The sequence below is a fragment of the Durio zibethinus genome, chromosome 14 (genome assembly GCF_047325235.1).
Source record: "Durio zibethinus cultivar Kanyao isolate XHJ-2024 chromosome 14, ASM4732523v1, whole genome shotgun sequence".
NCBI lineage: Eukaryota > Viridiplantae > Streptophyta > Magnoliopsida > Malvales > Malvaceae > Durio > Durio zibethinus.
The window spans coordinates 9,474,360-9,494,770 of NC_143175.1; the positions used below are offsets into that span (position 1 = coordinate 9,474,360).

At 28.4% G+C, this 20,411-nt stretch overlaps 1 pseudogene; it reads left to right on the top strand.

Annotated features, from left to right (window-relative positions):
• Positions 1 to 587: 587 nt before the first annotated feature.
• Positions 588 to 17,218, top strand: LOC111294758 (beta-hexosaminidase 3-like; annotated as a pseudogene).
• Positions 17,219 to 20,411: the final 3,193 nt, after the last annotated feature.

Sequence of the window (20,411 nt, forward strand, 5' to 3'; positions counted from 1 at the left end):
AAATTATTATTATTATTATTATAAACAAATAATAAACGAATAATAATCGAACAAATTTTAAACGAATTTTAAATAATTTTATTTACAAATATAAATAAATTAAATAAATTTTTATTTGTATTCAATTTATTTAATAAATAAATAAATAATATTATTTAAAATTATTTATTAAACTTAATAAACAAATAAAAATCAAATATATTTACGATCAATTCATCAAAAATTTTGTCTATATATACCCCTAATCCAAACTAAGTATTAAATAAAAGATACCGGTATGCTTTTCTCATTCTTATTAGTGGTGCCATTAGGTTACCAGCAAACATTTTCCTTATGATAATGCTAATAAAATAAAGGACCATATTTGTTTGTTTAAACTTCTCTACTGTTTCCATTTGGGTGATGAATTGTCTGCCTTTGTATTAATATAAAAAATGAACAATCTATATTATAATTTTATTTCTTATATGTTGTATTATTTTTAACACTATCAAATTATTAGGGAATATCAGATTATTAATTCTTTTCTTTTAATTTTTTTCTTTTTCTCTTAAAGCCAACCAAGGAGGGATTAAACTAGACCTTTGATGACGGATCAAAACAGAGGTTGAATTAGAGCCTCACAATTTGTACTGACATTTATAGAGGTCAAATTTGGCAGCGCGGTGGAAGCCTTATCATATCGATTATATTATGTATATCGAACATACCTTAAATATATATTATGATAATTCTATTGATTATTTAATTTTAATTAAAAATTTGTGATGACTTTATAAATTTACCGGTAACTTTTAAAATTTCAATATAGAGAATAATTTTACCAAACTTTTGCTTTTTAATTGAAAAAAAAAAAGACTTTAGGTGGTAATTATGTGCAGGGGTTGGTGAGGATGTTTGTACCGCATTAAAGAAAAAGAACAAGAATCCGGTCATTTTAACTTTACGAGCAGGGTCCTTGAAGTTCACATGTCCCCGTGGACTATTATTGATCAGCCAAGATTTTCTTATCGAGGCCTCTTAATTGGTGAGATACTTCCCTTCTACCACATGCTTAAGTGATTAATAGCGTTTATTTGCTTTGAAAATGCTATGTCTAGAGAGTAATCGTTGACTTTTATCGAAATAATTAGGGACTTCATTTGGGTGTTGCTTTTAGCTATTATTAAAATATATGTGTATATATATAGTTTTACTGCCCATTATGGCCATTATACATCTTCAGCAACCCAACTCAATGGTGGAATAGCAGTTAAACTGCCGGATCTTCATGGGTTGGAGAAAATTATATAAAGATAGAATAATCTTTCTTAACTCTGTTTTCTGTCTTCTGTTTCAAATTAATGATTGACTTTTTGAGGTAATTGGTGCAGATACGTCTCGTCACTATTTGTCATTGCTGGTTGTTAAGAAAGTTATTGATTCCATGTCCTATGCAAAGTTGGCATGTAGTGCTTTAATGACATATTTCAACTGGAATATTTCTTTCCACCTGATTGTTTTGACTAAGTGGATTGATTTGTATAGTGCAACACCACAAGGATTAGCCTATAAGCAGTATCTCTTTCTTGTTTGCACACAAAATGTATTGCACTGGCACATTGTGGATTCACAATCTTTCCCTTTGGAGATACCATCATATCCTAAACTGTGGGACGGTGCTTATTCACCTTCAGAACGATATACACTGGCCGATGCCGCTGAAGTTGTGCGGCATGTGATTTTCCTCTTTCTCACATGATCCAAATAATAATTACTATTCTGAGTACTTTAATTTTTTTTTTTTGTTTATTTTTAATCTTTGCAGTTATGCGCAACAAAGAGGAGTAAATGTATTGGCTGAAATTGATGTTCCAGGACATGCTAGCTCATGGTAGTATATGCTTTCGCCATTCTTAAAATACATTTTTGTTCTTGTTAGTAATATGCTTTTTTTCGCAAATGAGCAATACTTCATAGTAGATGAAGATGCTTATTTTTTGCCTGTCATAAAGGTTCTTTGGGAATTGCAGTTAGTAATTTTTAAAGTGACTATGGAAGTATCTGACTGTATTTTCTTATTCAGTGAATGAAAGCTACAAATAAAAGTTAAGCTTCTGATAATTGACCATGCTTTAGACTGGTACTTTTAGCTACGATTACATTAACACAGGTAGAGTGGAGAACATTGAAACAACATTTTGTGCAATAGCTAAACCGCATAATTTCATCTCTTCTAGAAGAAATAAGAATAGTTTCAAATTCTCTTTATTAAAAGGTTGTGACGCAACTTAAAGTTGGAAGGAAATTCCAAGACCAGGACAAACAGTATGGCAGAAAGTTGCATGCAATAATGTATGGTTTTTCTGCCTAGTTCCTGCAAGAGAATTGGAATTAAACAGGAGTTGCTCATGGAGCCACTATCAGCTTTTGTCAAATGTTCCATTAAATTGCAAGGCCACCATTGACAAAGAAACTATCTATGTGCTTTGCGTGACCCAAATTATCATAAATGATCAGTCTTGCATATTTAATCTATACTAAAATACTGGTGTTCGAATACACACAACAAACACGGATAATATTGCAAAATTGAAGTCAGGATGTGTGTCAATGAGTTTACATGCTTTTTATTCGCCTTGTCCTATAATTTTTTGAGTAACTGCAATTTTAATTCTCTACGAGTACTAGTTATTCTTCTTTATGGCCATCGAAGGATTGTCAACATCCTCTTGATTTTAGCAACTCTCTATGAGGTTTGCATGACCCAAATTATCATAAATAGCTGGTCTTGCATATTTAACATATGCTAAAATACTTGTGATCAAATACACACAACAAACACCGATAAATATTGCAAAACAGAAGTCAGGATGTATGTCCTACAAATTTTGTTATTTCTATTGTTCTTTAATGTTTTGAGTAACTGCGGTTTTAATTCTTTAGGGGGACTGGTTATCCTTCTTTATGGCCATCGAAGGACTATCAAGAGCCTCTTGATGTCAGCAAAGAATTTACATTTAAAGTAATAGATGGAATTCTTTCAGGTGATCTCCTTTCTTTGCCCTCAATGTCATTATTTCTATCCAGAAATGACTCTGCAAATTTTCTCCCTTTTATATAACAGAATCAAAATGAAATTCAACTAATGACATTGGAATTCTTGTTTCAGATGTCAGCAAGATCTTTAAATTTAAATTTGTTCACTTGGGAGGTGATGAAGTTGATACAAGTGAGTTAAATCATACTATCTTATAATTCCTACTTGTATATTATTATAAATATTGTCTATCATGCTAATTATAATTTTTGGTTTGAGGCTTCTTTTAGGATAAAACTATTATGTTCCCAAAATTTTGTGTGGTAGATGAAGGCAGCATTTGCATAGGAGTACTTATATTTCCTTCGATAATCATGATATGTTTTGTCGCATATTCCAAAATGTTTTGTCTTTTAAGCATTTCTTGAAGTTGTTACTTTCTATTATTACCAATCAAGTCATTTCAATTCCTTTTAATATTCAACCAGAACGGAGAAGCTATTTTGGTCAAGCTTATATTAAAATTCTAAATCAACATTCTTTGACCTTCAGCTGCTGATGATCCATATACCCAAAGTTCTCTTATAATATATATGATATCTAGAATAACTATTTTTTTGTACCTCTATGTGGAAAAATTAAAAACTAAAACTATGTGAAAAATTAAAAGTAAAACTAAATGTATATTAAAATAACTGTTCTTAAGAATTATACAAGTACCTTAGATTTATATACAATTAACTAATAGGTAAATTAGAAAACTAAATCTTTCTAAAATTATTCCTATAAATTGTCTATCATAATTTTCTCTTCTTAATTTTAAGGATACAAATACTTAATTCTAGATATACAAATATACATATATAGATTACAAGATTACAACTAGCTGTAAATAAGTGTTTTCCCACACTCTCCCTCAAGCTGGTGAATAGGTGTTTTCCATTCCCAGCTTGGAAATAAATTCCTAAAATGTTACACTATTGAGACCTTTAGTCAACACATTTACAAGTTGACCCTTGGTTGATACATATGGTGTACAAATTAACCCATTGTCTAGTTTTTCCTTTATGAAGTGTTGGTTTACTTCAATGTGTTTTGTTTTGTCATGTTGCACAAGGTTGTGTACAATGGTTATTGCAAACTTGTTATCATAGTAGAGTTTCATTGGTCTATTCACTTGATCTCTAAGTCTTCTAAGATAATCTTTAACCATAGTAGTTCACTAATTCATTGAGCCATTGCTCTAAACTCTATTTCAACACTTGACCTTGCCACCACATTCTATTTTTTACTCCTCCAAGTCATAAGATTACCATTTAAGAAAATACAGTAACTTGAGACAGATCTTTTATCAGTTACCAAACTTGCATAATCTGCATCTGTATATGCCTCTAGAACTAGCCCTAAATTTCTTTTGAACAAGATGTCTCCCCAAGATTGGCCTTCAAATAATGTAATGTACGGTAAATAGCTTGTAGGTGCACGTCTTTAGGACTATGCATATATTGATTTATCACATTCACAGCATATACTATATCAAGTCTAGTATATGAGACATAAATGAATATCCGGTACATTTATCTATATATAGCAGCATCTTCATTAGGTTCTCCAAATTTATGATTAGAATTTATAGGGGTATTTACGGGTTTACATATGAGCTTTCCAGTTTTCTTAAAAATATTCATCACATATTTTTATTGTAAGATGAAAATACTATGTCTGAGTGCTACTTCAATTCTTAGGAAGTACTTCAATCTCCCTAGCTCTTTTATCTCAAATTCTTGAGCCAAACACTGTTTTAGATATCCTTTCTCTTTTTCATTGTCTCTGGTTATATTTATATCATCAACATACATAAATAAAACTATGACTTTCCTTGAATCTGAGTGTTTGATAAACAATGATCTCTTTTACTTTGCTTATATCCCATTGCTAGCATCACTTTGGTAAATCTCCTAAACCAAGTCCTAAAAGACTTTTTAAGGCCATATAAAGTCTTTTTCAGCTTGCATACTTTATTTGCTTCTAGATTACCTCTAAATCTCGATGGAACCTTTATATATATTTCTTCTTTTAAATCACCATGCAGAAAAGTATTGTTTACATCAAATTGTTGAAGCTACCAATTGTAATTTACAGCCAAGGATAACAAAATCCTAACTGTGTTCATCTTGATAACTGGAGAAAAGTTTTCTAATAATCTACTCCATAAGTTTGAGTGTAGCCCTTAGCCAGCAACCTGACCTTACACCTTTCAATAGTACTATCCACCTTGTATTTTATGGTGAAAACCCATTTACACCCAACTGAATTTTTTTCTTTAAACAACTCTACCAGTTCCCATGTCTTATTTTTCTCTAAGGCCTCCATTTCTATTTTTATGGCTTGCCTCCATTTCTTATTGGATAGTTCATTGGATAATGTAGTTGAAATATAAAAAGTATTTAGACTCAAAAAAATTTTTTGTGGGATGGTGAGAATTTTTCAAATGACACAAAATTAGATATTGAGAATAGTGGATGTTTAGAACATTCCTTGGTTCTTTTTAAATGACAGGGAAGTCATAATTACTATTTATAGTTTTAGGAGATTCATGCTCATTTTGAAAAACAGAATTAGAGACTATAGTTATGTCGTTTCTAGAGTTAGGATCAGGTTCTTAGACTTGCACCAGTTTAAGATCTGAAACATTCCTTATTGAGTACATTTATAATTCCTTCATAAAATCAAGAACAATATTATTCTTTGTCACATCTTTTATGTTTGGAATGAGTTCATATTCAAATTCATTGTTTGACTTAGACTAAAAAAAAATAGATTTAGACTTAGAAGAATTAATAGATGAAAATGTTGAGGAGGAAGCAGTAGGTATAAACTTAAAAAAATTAATGGGTGAAAATGATAAAGAGGAGGACAAGTCAAGCAAAAAAAAATCTTTATCCTTATCTTTCAGGAATGAAGTCTCCCCCTGAAGATAAGGTTAAGTAAAAAAATAGTTTACTTTCTTAAAAAGTAACATCAATAGACACAAAAAATTTTTTGGTAAGAAGATAGTTCTTTTACCCTTTCTGAGTTGATGAATACCCCACAAAAATACACTTAACTACTCTTGGATCCAACTTTCCCCTATTATGATTATGAACATGAACAAATGATGTATAACCAAATATCCTAGGTGTGAGGTTGTTTATGTTATTAAAGTTGGGATAGAATTGTGAGAATAGTTCAATAGGAGCTTTAAATCCCAAAATCCTTGAAAGTAATCTATTTATGATGTGTGTGGTAGTGACAACAGCTTTCCCTTAGTAAGATTTGGGTACATTTGCTTGAAAAAGTAAAGCTTGGGTTATGGTTAGTAAATGGCTACACCATTTTGCCATGGAGTGTTAACATAAGATGATTAATGGATAATCCTATCTTTATGGAAATAGATAGATAGACTTTGGTTGAAATAGTCTTTTGTATTATCAAACTTAAATCTCTTGATTTTCACTTCAAATTAATTTGGATCATGTTTTGGAAGCTTAAAAACATACTATTCACATCTAATTTAGATTTAAATAAAAATATCCAAGAGACCCTAGTAAAATCATGTATGAAAAAAATAAACCACTTTGCACTAGAAATACTAAAAATTATAAAATGACTCCATATGTCACTATAAATCAAGTAAAAAATAGTAGAATTTCTTTTGTTGTTAATTGAAAAAGACACACATCTATGCATTGCAAGTTTACAAATATCACAATGAAAATTTTTAACATTTAATCCTTTAAACAAAGAAGGACACATGTTTTTCAAAGTTTCAAAAGAAGAATGTCCAAGATGAAAATGATAAAGTTAGATTCTATCTTTATTGAAAGATTTTTCAAAAAGAAATGACAAAGGTAAATTATTCTTGATATTACTTGTATTATTTGATGTCTTAAGATAGTATAGTCCATCTTTTCCTTAGTAAATGCAGTTTTTTTCCTAAACTTTATCCTTGAAATTCATGATAGGAAGGATAAAAAGCCACTTTGAAGTTCATGTCTCTAGTAAGTTTTTACATAGATATCAGATTAATAGACAAATGAGGAACATGAAGAACATTTTAAGAACAAATGAGGGATTAATTTGAATATCTCCTAATCTTGCCATTGTAGTAAGTGAACCATTTGTAATAACAATTTTTTTATTACTAGGACACATGATATATGTACTAAACTTTTGTAAGAAATATATCATGTGGTTTGTGATTTTCGAGTCAATGACCCAAAAACTCATAATAGGCTTAATCGAAACTTTAATCCATGAAAATCAGACACTTTACCTAAATTGAAGACCTTACCCAAGGAACATATCCCAGTAAGCTTTTTAAAGTTTTTTAATAGGCTTTTCAGCTTCTCAATCTCTTTTCGGTTTAACTTTCTTTATTTTCGAGACATCTGTAGTATTCTAATGATTTTACCACTTTACACTTTCTCAAATTGGGTGGTAGTGATAGAGGATTCTGTTATCTTTAATATTGTTATCTTTTTTTTGAACTGAAACAAGTCTTAAGATATAACTAGAAATGACTCTTACCAATAAAAGCTGAAAAAGAAAAAAAATAAAATGGCTATGAAGGCCTTAACAAGGTTTGGCAATGATGGCATAAAATAGAAATCAATAATGAAGGCTAAAAATGTTACTTCCCAATAAAAGCCTAAAGCTCTGATACTATATTGAAAAACTAAAAAATAAAATTGTGTGAAAAACTAATAGTAAAACTAAATATATATTAAAAATTGCTCTTAAGAATTATATAAGCACCTTAGGTTTATATATAACTAACTAATGGGTAAACTAAAAAATTAAATCTTCCTAAAATTGATCATATAATTGAGGGATTGTCTATCCTAATTTTTTGTCCTTAATTATATGATACAAATATTTAATTCTAGAGATACAAATATAAATATATAGATTACAAGATTATAACCAACTGTAAATAAGTGTTTTTTCACACTCTCACTTTTGTGTCCAAAGCTATGATAATGCCCCCAAAAGAGATAAAGTGAAGAAGTTGCTGAATAAATAAAAATGGTGGAATGAAAAGGGTTTATTCTAGACATTATGGGTTTTAATACTCGGATATTTTCTTAAAGTGAAAACTTTCTAAAGAACCCAACATTTTATTTATGTAGGTTGATAGATGTTAACTTTCTAGACCTCTGGTGGGTAACGTGACAATTAAATGAAATTTTAAACTTTCTCTAGATTGATCTCTAAAGTTATCTCCTAAGTGGTAAAATAGTTTCCAGAGCTCTCTTGTCTTTGTAGAATGATTTTTGATTCATCCTGTCAATAACAAACAAGTTGTCTTTATAACATAGCTTATGAAAAATGGCAAAAGCCACACCTATGGACTTATTCATCATTTTTTAAAAATTATTGTTCCCGATATTTTTGTATGCTTTGAAGCATACATTTATATCTTAATAATTTGAGGTTAATAGTTTATTGATCCAACCACTTTCATTAATAATTTCAGGTTGTTGGACCACAAACCCTCAAACAAGCAAATAGTAAGAAGTTTAGGATTTTGCGTGTTGATTTGCTTCACCATTGAATGAAAATGAATATTTATTTTGGTTATCAGTTTATTCATTGCTACAAACTTTATGAAAATGTTACAATTGTTCTTTTGCAAAGATTTGTCGTGCTTATTGTTGTTATGAATAGCATACAAGTTCTATTCTCTATCCCCTTATGTTTTAGTAGTTTTGATGTGACATATCTTAGTTCACCTTAGCTAGTAGGGAGAGTTTTAGTTTGTTGTTGATATAAAATTATCTATTTCATCATTTTTTTACATTCCTTTTATGCATTCAACACCACCTAATGCTGCCACTGCTGAAAACTCATTTATAATTGTTCTTTTATTGATGTAAATAGTACATGAACATCATAATGCTAAACTTTTTTTTATTTTCATATGATTCATCGTGGTATAATATTAATATGTTCCCAAAATCTATTCTTATGGAAAAACTAAAAAATAAAACTGTATGGAAAACTAAAAATAAAACTTAATATATATTAAAAAATTGCTTTTAAAAATCATATAAACACATTTGGTTTATATATAACTAACTAGTGGGTAAACTAAGAAATTAAATCTTCCTAAAACTGATTCTATAATTAAAAGGATTTTCTATCCTAATTTTTTGTTCTTAATTTTAAAGATACAAATACTTAATTATAAGGATTCTAAGGATACAAATACTTAATTCTAGAGATATAAATACAAATATACAGATTATAAGATTACAACCAACTGTAAATAAGTATTTTTTCACACTCTCTTTTAAGCCGGTGAATAGGTATTTTTGGTTCCCAACTTCAAAATAATTTCTTGAAATGTTAAACCTTTGAAATCTTTAGTTAATACATCTACAAGTTGACTCTTGGTTGATATATACGGTGCATAAATCAACCAACTGTTTAGTTTCTCCTTTATGAAGTGTTGCTTTACTTCAACGTATTTTGTTATGTCATGTTGCACAAGATTATGTGCAATCCTTATTACAGATTTACTATCATTGTAAAGTCTCATTAGTCCATCTCACTTAATCTTCAAGTCTTCTTAGAAAATGTTTAACCATAGCAGTTCATAAATTTCTTGAGCCATTACTCTGAACTCTACTTTAGCACTTGATCTTGTCACCATATTTGATTTTTTACTCCTCCAAGTCATAAGATTACCACTTAGAAAAGTATAACAGCCTGAGATAGATCATCTATCAGTTACCAAACCTGCATAATTCGCATCTATATATGCTTTTAGAACCAGCTTCGAATTTCTTTTGAACAAGATATCTCTCATAATATTGACCTTCAAATAGTGTAATACATGGTAAATAGCCTGTAGGTACACTTTTTTAGGACTATGCATAAATTGACTTATCATACTCACAGCATATGCTATATTAGGCCTAGTATGTAAGAAATAAATAAGTCTTCCAGCTAATCTCTGGTACATCCATTTATCTACAGCAACATCTTCATTAGCTTATCCAAGTTTATGATTAATATCTATAGGTGTATTTACAGATTTACATACGAGTTTTCTAGTTTCCTTCAAAAGATCCATCACATATTTCTGTTGTGAGATGAAAATATCATGCCATGAAGGAGTTACTTTAATTCCAATGAAGCACTTCAATCTTCCTAACTCTTTTATTTCAAATTCTCGAGCTAAGAATTGTTTTAGATATTGTATCTTTTTTTCATCATCTCTGGTTATAATTATACCATCAACATATACTAATAAAACTGTGACTCTCCCTGAATCTAAGTGCTTGATAAATAGTATGTGATCTCTTTAACTCTGCTTATATCCCATTGCTAGTATCACTTTGGCAAATCTCCCAAACCAAGCCCTAGGAGACTATTTAAGGCCATACAAAGTTTTTTTCAACTTGTATACTTTGTTTGCTTCTAGATGACCTCCAAATCCCGGTGGAACCTTCATATATATTTTTTCTTCCAAATCATCATGTAGAAAAGCATTCTTTACATCAAATTGTTAAAGCTACCAATTGTAATTTGTAACCAAGGATAACAAAATCCTAACTATATTCATTTTAGCAATTAGAGCAAAAGTTTTCTAATAATCCACTCTATAAGTTTGAGTGTAGCCTTTAGCCACCAACCTAACCTTATACCTTTCAATAGTACCATCCGTTTTGTATTTTACAGTGAAAATCCATTTACACCCAACTGGATTTTTTCCTTTAGGTAACTCTACCAATTCTCATGTCTTATTTTTTTCTAAGGCCTTCATTTTTATATTCATGGCTTGCCTCCATTTCTCACTAGATAATATCTCGGATAATGTAGTTAGAATAGAAATAGCATTTAGGCTAAAAAAATTTTTTTTATGGAATGGTGAGAATTTTTCAAATGACACAAAATTAAAGACTAGGTATAGTGACTACTTAGTATATTCTCTGGTTCCTTTTCTAATGACAATAGATAGATTATAATCACTAGTTATATTTTTAGAAGATTCATGCTTATTTTGAGAAATAGAGTCAAATATTGTAGTTAACTGATATCTAGAGTTAGGATCAGGTCTTGGACTTTGCATCGATTCAAGAGCTAGAACTTTTCTTCTTAAGTACACTTGTAATTCCTTTATAAAATGAAGAATAATATTATCCTTTATAATATCTTTTATATTTGGAATGTGTTTAGATTCAAATTCAATGTTTGACTTGGACTTAAAAGAAATAGGTTTAGACTCAAAAAAATTAATGGGTGAAATGTTTAGGAGCAAATAGTAGGTTTAGACTCAAAAGAATTAATGGGTGAAGATGTTGAAAAGGATGACAAGTTAAGCAAAAAAAAGTCTTTATCCTTATCTTCCATGAATGAAGTGTCCTTTTAAAAAATGGTTCACTTTCTTCAAATGTGACATCTATAGACAAAATTTTTTGGTAAGAGAATGATAACACTTATACCCTTTTTGAGTTTATAAATATCCCAAAAAATGCACTTAATTGCTTTAAGATCCAACTTCTTCCTATTATGACTGTCAACATAAACAAATGATCTACAACCAAATATCGTAGGTGTAAGATTATTTGTGGTATTAAAGTTGTGATAGAATTGTGAGAGTAGTTCTATAAGAGTTTTAATTCCCATAACCTTTGAATGTAACTTATTTATAATGTGTATGACAGTGAGAATAGCTTACCCCTAGTAGGATTTGGGTATGTTTGCTTGAAAAAGTAAAACTTAAGTTGTGGCTAGTAAATTGCTATTTTTCTTTTCTGCCACTCTATTTTATCATGGAGTATTAACACAATATGACTCATGGATAATCCCTTCTTTTTGAAAATATGTAAATAAACTTTAATTGAAATAGTCTTTTGCATTATTAGACCTAAATCTCTTGACTTTCACTCCAAATTAATTTTGGATCATGTTTTAGAAGCTTAAAAATATACTATTCGCATATGATTTGGATTTAAGTAAAAATATTCAAGAGACCTTAGTACAATCATCTATGAAAAAAACAAACTACCTTGCACTAAAAATACTAAAAATTGTAGAGGGAACCCATATGTCACTATGAATCAGGTAAAAAGAAGTAGAACTTCTTTTGTTACTAATTGAAAAAGACACGCGTTTATGCTTTACAAGTTCACAAATATCACAATGAAAATTTTCAATATTTAATTATTTGAACAAAAATGGAAACATGTTTTTCAAAGTTTCAAATGAAGAATGTCCAAGATAAAAATAATAAAGTCAAATTTTGTTTTTATTGGGAGATTTTTCAAAAAGAAATGAAAAAAATTATTCTTGATATCACTTATATTATTTGATGTCTCAAGATAATATAGTCCATATTTTTTCTTAGTAAATCCAATCTTTTTTCCTGAACTTTGTCCTTGAAATTCACAATAGAAGGGATCAAAAGTCACTTTGTAGTTCATGTCTCTATTAAGTTTTTGTATAGATATCATATTAGTAGACAATCGAGGAACATGAAGAACATTTTTAAGAGCAAATGAGGGATTAATTTAAATATCTCTTAATCCTACTACTGTAGTAAGTGAACCATCTATAACAATAATTTTCTTATTACTAAGACACGGGATATATGTACTAAATTTCTGTAAGGAATGTGTCATGTGATCTGTGACTTCTGAGTCAATGACCTAAGAACTCATAATAGATTTAACCGAGATATTTAATCCATGAGAATTAGAGACTTTATCTAAACTTGAGACCTTACTCAAGGAACATACTCCAGTAAGCTTTTCAAGGGTTTTCAATAAGCTTCTCAATCTCTTATCTATCCAATTTTCTTTGTTCCCAAAACATCTATAGTACTCCGGTAGTTTTATCAGTTGATATTTTCTTAAATTAGGTGGTAGTGATAGCAGATTATATTATCTTTAACCATTGTTATCTTTTTTTAAACTAAAACAAGTTGTAAGATATAACCAGAAATAAATTTTAGCAATGAAGGCTAAAGAAGGGACAAAATAAAATGACAATGAAGGCCTAAAATAGAAGTAAGCAATGAATGCTAAAAATTTTGCTTCCCAATAAGAACCTAAAGCTCTGATACCATGTGAAAAAACTAAAAAATAAAACTGTATGAAAAACTTAGAGTAAAGCTAAATTTATATTGAAAAATTGTTCTTAAGAATTATACAAGCATCTTAGGTTTATATATACAACTAACTAATGGGTAAACTAGGAAACTAATTCTTCCTAAAATTAATCCTATAATGAGGGATTTTCTGCTCTAAATTTTTGTTCTTAATTCTAGATATACAAATATTTAATTTTAGGGATATAAATACTAAATTCTAGAGATACAAATATAAATATATAGATTATAAGATTATAATCAGTTATAAATAAATGTTTTCCCACAATTCCATCTATAGGACCTTTTACTTTCTTAGTGCTTGGCTTGTAGGTTACAAGAGCATGGTATGACTGAATCTCAAACGTATCAGTACTTTGTCTTGTGAGCACAAAATATAGCTTTGTCCCATGGATATGAAATTGTTAACTGGTATTCATATTCTAAAAGAGCTATTTAGTCAAACAACAACACTGTACATCATATTCACATATTGAATATAACAGGGAGGAGACCTTCAATAACCTTGGCAATAAATTGAGTAGGAAGACTGTGGTTCACAATTGGTATGCCCTACTTTTATCACTCAAACCTAGAGAATTTATGCATTATATTAGTTTTATAGATGAGATGCTGCTTCTTTTTGCAAAAAGAGCTTTAAAAAAAAAATCAAAGCAAATGCTATCTGTTTTACTTCTCTGTTGCAGAGAAGTAATCTAGAATTCTATACTGTATATAAAAGTAGTTTAAAGGGTGAGACATTTTTAAAGACAAAATACCTTTTAAAAATTCAAATCTATTCTAATTAAATTTATCACTTCATGATTTATAATTTAGAATAACAAGGATCTATTAAAGGAAGTGAAAAAGTTAAATTATAACTACTACTTTTTTGGTCATTAAAGGATCATTTAGATAGTTGATTAATATGAAGTTTTTACGAACTACTTCATGGAGTTTCCATAGCTATTTAGAAAATGATATTTGATAGAAAATTAAGTAACAAAAAAATTAATATTGGCAGCCTTTTTTTTTTTTTAATACATGAAGGTTTTTTTTCAACTTTATTTTGATATATATATATATATATATATATATATATATATATATATACACACACACAAGTAGGGATCCACATACACTAGAATAAAAGTTACATACTTTTTTTTACCTTTCGATCAAAATTAAATCCATAACATTTACATAATCTTTTAGATCCAAGTGTTAAAAAAGTGTAAAATTTACATTAGTGTAAATGAATCCTTACTCATATTTAATCTTTTGGCCTTTATTTTAAATATTTTAAGAATAAATAATATTATGTAGGAAAATTAATATTAACAAAAAAAAAAAGTCTTGTGCAACTACAATAACAAATTTGTATGAATTACAATAAAACTCTAGAAAAAAAAAAGTTAAAATTATACAAATGAATATTATATTTTATCTATATAATATCAAAAATTCAAAAATTTGTTAAATCTTGCTAGCTATTCGAATCGAGTATTACAAAGATTGAACTTCTTGTTTGCACAAGTTAAACTCGAGTGTTCATCGAGTTAAACTCGAATAACTCATAAGTAATTTGTTTCATTTATACCTTTAATGTTATGATTTTAAATTTTCATTTTTAATAATAAAGTTGAAAATTTGTTATACTATAATCCAAATACAAAAAATTATTGGAAATGAGTGGTTTTTTTTAGTGTTATATGATTCCCATGCAATTCCGTTTAGAAAAGTTCTAATAAACTGAGCAAAGCATCAGCATGTTTTTTATCCATGCCTTGTTTAAGTAAACATATTCTTAGTCATGCTTGTTTAAGAAAATTTTCTTTTTTCTTTTTCTTTTGAAAAAGGAAAAGCCTTGGTGCATAATCAAAGACCGGCCAAAATTTGTATAAACCAATCAAATTAGTGGACTGGTTTCAATTTATCAAAATCAAATTTGAGCTACTTTTTTACTTTTAAATTTCTTTTGGCAGTTGGGAGGTTTGAACTATGATCCTCTTAGTTGTTATAGAATAATTAAATTGTGAGCTAAACACATAATATTATTTTTATCTTTTAACATACTAACACCTATGTTGCCTTGTTTGCTAGGAAAGGGTACTACTAGAAAACTTAATATTTAGTTGTGCCCCCAATCCCCCGTCCATTGACAATAAAATGATTAAGTATATGGTGGAGCCTTTGTGCATGCATTCTTATGCAGCTGCTGTTCAAAAAAAAAAAAAAGGATTGGATCGGCTGGTTCTATTACAGATTTGGTAAAAAATTTGTCAAAGGTTGTGCAAGGCTTGATCAGTTTGATTTAATGAAATCAAACTTAAACTATTTAACATTTTAAACTTTTTTTTTTTAAGTTGCTAGATTTGAATTCTCACTCACTCAAATTTTAAAGGACAATCAAACACTGAACTAAACTGTCAACTTTCTTGTTAAACCGATTGGATCTAGAAATGTTGTCTCAAATGGCTATTTGTCTGGTCTGGTTTTTAAAATGTTGATGATTATGTTCCTTATTTATACTGCTCTAAAACTCACTTGGAGTGATGCAATACCAATGCTGTAATATATATTGCTTGATTCAAGAGTTCATGTGGGTTGTACTTTTGCTTGAGATTCTTCGGAAGGCTTGGTGGTGGTGTTGCTCAACAAGTGGTTGCATCTGGGTTAAGGTGCATTGTAAGCAACCAGGACAAATGGTACTTGGACCACTTGGACACTACATGGCAGGAATTCTATGCAAATGAGCCGCTCACAAATATTACAAACTTGAAGCAACAGAAATTAGTTATTGGAAGGGAGGTGTGCATGTGGGGTGAAACCATTGATGGTTCAGATATTGAACAAACCATATGGCCACGTGCTGCAGCAGCTGCAGGTACTTGATATAATATATTAACATTTGATTACTTGCATATTATGATGTTCTTGCTATATAAGTAATACTAATACCCTAGATTCTACAAGTCTGAAGTTGGAATTATTAGGTCAGCCCCTGGAGCTCCCATATATAATATAGAGTGTCATGAGTTTCTTGGTTAGATATGGAGAACATTCAACATACTTTCTTTGTTGGCCCAGAAACAGGGGATGAAGTTTATTAGATTAGAGAAATACTTGGTATTTATACTATAACATAAGGTTTACATGGACAGCTAACTGCGCTTGGCATTATTAGCTTTCCATTCGGAAGTAATTGTTAATTGATTAAAAGTAACTCTCATCCTAGGCTCTGGGTTGAATCATTAGAGCAGCAAAATCTTTGATTTGCACTTTATATGGCTTTAACTTAAATGCTGATATTAAAACTATATATAGACAGAAGCATAAGCACGAGAATAAGATGGCTTGCTCAGGTAAACAAGTATAAGCATGCACCTACCTTGACCTAAATGCTCGGGTAACCCTAATTACTTTTAATTTTAATTTTATATTGAAAATTCAGAAACCTAAATCAAAACTGAAGTATTGTCTTGATATTGAGTTTACTTCCTTTTAACCAAATTCTACCTTTCTCCTTTTTGTCCCTATCTAAACTGCAGAGCGGTTATGGACGCCCTATGACAAGCTGGCTAAGAATCCAAGAGAAGTAACTGGAAGGTTGGCACACTTCAGGTGTTTACTGAATCAAAGAGGAGTTGCAGCTGCTCCATTAGCTGGACGAGGCCGCTCTGCCCCCGAACGTCCAGGTTCTTGCTATGAGCAATAATTTGCTGAATCACTTGTATCAATGATTCCCCATTGTTTTTTTTTTTTTAAAAAGGCATTGGTCCAGAATAACTCCCATTTTTATCTCTTACATGGTGGATGTTTCTATAAAAGGTTAGATAATTTCATCAATGGAAGGAAATGCTATTTTCTTATATGCCAGGAGGGAAGTAGTACATGGAGAAATGATCTCTAATAAATCTGAACTTACTGTTTTTTAAAACTCTCAATTTTCAATTCCCCAAATTGGGGTAAAAGAAGTGGAAAAGAAATGATTAAATTTTTTGAAAGCTCAAAATAACTATGGTTGCCCTGTTTTCTTCTTCAATTTTCAAACAAAAACCAGACAAGTTTTACAATCTTAAATCATCCTCCTGGCATCCACAAATTTGACTGAATTTAACAAGTCATGGCATGTAGTGACAATATCTCCAATATGCCAAATCCTTCAATTAAAGATACAATAAGCACAAGTATTCAATTCCACATTTCCCCATTAAATTGTGGATATAAATATTGGTATTACTCATAAGATTATCAATAAACTCCAAAAGAACAATTGAAGTATTTTTGGGGTCCAGATAAGTGCCATAGGCATCTATCCCATAGCATTCAACAATGATTATGATTTGTAACTTGTACACACGTAACAACAACATGGATCAATTGAGATGGATAGTTCACCTCGATGTAAAAGTTTAAGATTCAAATTCAGTTGGCGATTTTTTTGTTTAGGTCATTTTAAATACATGATCTTCAATCATTATTTTTAAATTGTTGAGTACAATAAATTTTATCTTGATATGAGATATTAAATAATTTATTTACCTTTAAATTTAATGATAAAACAAATATTATACATAGTTGTAGATAAAATTCTTCGAATAATTTCTAGTCTTTGAGTGTCATGAATTGATTTTTTTGTATTTTTTTTATAAAATTATAAGTATAAGAGAAATTATAATTATAATCAAATAGTATATTCATATATAAAAAATTATTGAATAATCCATTAACAAAAGTAAAATATAACTAGATAAATTAAAAATAAAATATAATTAGATAAATGCAACATTAAATTAGAATCAAACTCACAATTTATGAAATTTAAACTTTAAATTTATCGGCTTTAAGGTCTCTTTCTTACCACTAAATTAATGCCTTATTGACTTTTTTGTATTATTTTTTTTAGTTCATAGGATAGAGGATGGAAATGATAAGATTCGAACTTTTAATTTGCATATTTTCCAAAACATTCTTAACTACTAAACAAAAAAATTAAGACAATAAATATTATCACAAAATCAATTCATATATTATTTGCATATTGTAAGATCATTAGCAATACTCATGTAAAATGATCCTAATCAAATTTTAATTAGCATTTTTCATACATTTAATCAATATCATCATAAGCAGTACCTTTAAAGATAGTGAACATATTTTACCAAAAATAAATATAAATACATAAATAAAGTGAACAATTAAGATTGCATCCTTTGAATTACTTGAGACATTTAAACTTAGTAGAGAAAGATAACATTAGTACACGAAAATTTTTGTTAAAATTGTATGCAGTAAAAAAAATTTATAGAATCACAAGCAACAAATATTATAAGGGCGGTGCTAATTTTATTCCAAAAAACTTTCAATACACTCTAAAGAATTAATTTTAAAAAAAAATTACTTAAATATTCATTAGTTAATTATCTTTTTGTCCTTCGTATTCATTAATAAGTTATAAGAAATTTATTTATGGAAACTTCTTCATTATATAGGAAAATGTATTTTCGAAAAATATTACAATTATCCGAAAATGTATTTTTAAAAAACATTGTAATTATCAAAAAATGTACTTTGAAAAGTAATTTTTTATTTTAGTTTCTTTGTTACAATCTTTTTATCAATATTTGGTACGAAAATATTGAATGTCCCTTTGCAATTTCCAAACGGGTCTCTAATAATTTCTCTGACATATAGGTTTTTTAAATCTAACAGTAAAAACTTCTAATCTTTCAACCATACTATCCATTCAATAATGTTTTATAACATTTTTTTTTTTAATTATAACAAATATGCATTTGAAACAAAAAATCATTAATTGTGAAGATACACTCATGCAAGTGATTACTGCACCATGTGCGATGAGGCAATCAAGCTCCATCGCACATGGTGCAATAGCTAACTTGCACGAGTGCCTCTTCATACTTAGCAATTTTTTTCAAATGTATATTTGTCAAAACTACAAAAATATTATAAATATTATTAAACAGATAGTGTCAAGTGACCAAAAGATTAAAAATCTTTATTAACGGATTTACTAATCTACTAATGACATAATAAGGCTAATATTCTTTACAGTGCCAAGTTATTATCTATATAAAAAATTCATTTTCGGAAGTTATTTAAGGATTTCAAAAATGAATATTTGAAAACTATTGAGAATTTTCAAAAATTTTTTGAAATTTTTGAAAATACATGTCAAAAATTTTTTTAAAAATTTCAAAAATGAATTTTTAATACATTGAAAATATTTTTAAATATCCAATTTTAGGAATCTTTGATAATTTTTAGAATAAATTGTATTCTATATCGTACCCCAAAACTTAAAGTTTAAATATTACATTGTCCCTAAATAACACGAATAGCAAACAATTAAAATGCAAACTCAATATATTATAATAAGTTTAAATTTTTCTTTTTTTCTTTTTTGTAATCTTGATATTATTGTAATATATTTAATATCTTTCATATAATTTATTTTAATATTATGTGAAAATAATTATTAAATATAAAATAAATAAATAAATGATGACATAAAAATGTATTTATTCCTTTTTTTTAATAAAAAAAATTGTGACTCTAGACATAAATGGATAATCCAATAATAAGGTATTAGTATATAAACTAATTGAATTTTCAAAAATACACATAAGAATGGCAAGGGAGCATATATCCGTTCCGTTATTTCTAAGATATTATTATTCAAGTTAGTTTAATATTTATAATATTTGAATTCATTAAAATATTTATTTAAATTTAATATCAAATTTAACTAATACCTTAAGTTTATATACTAATACCTTATTATTGGATTATCCATTTATGTCTAGAGTCACAATTTTTTTTTTTTAAAAGGAATAAATACATTTTTATGTCATCATTTATTTATTTATTTATTTTATATTTAATAATTATTTTCACATAAAAGTAATAAAATAAATTTGTATGAAAGACATTAAATATATTATAATAATATCAAGATTAAAAAAGAAAACAAAGAAATATTTAAACTTATTATAATATATTGAGTTTTCATTTTAGCTGTTGGCTACTCATGTTATTTAGGAACAATGTAATTTCTTTTATTTTTCGTGGTATCATTGGAAGTTTAAAGGGTATTGTGAGGTTAATTTTTTGTTTTTGAATTCTTTTATAATATTTGTTGCTTGTGATTCTATAAATTTTTTTTATTGCATGTAATTTTCTTTTTTAATTTTCATGTACTAATTTTATCTTTCTATGCTAAGTTTTAAT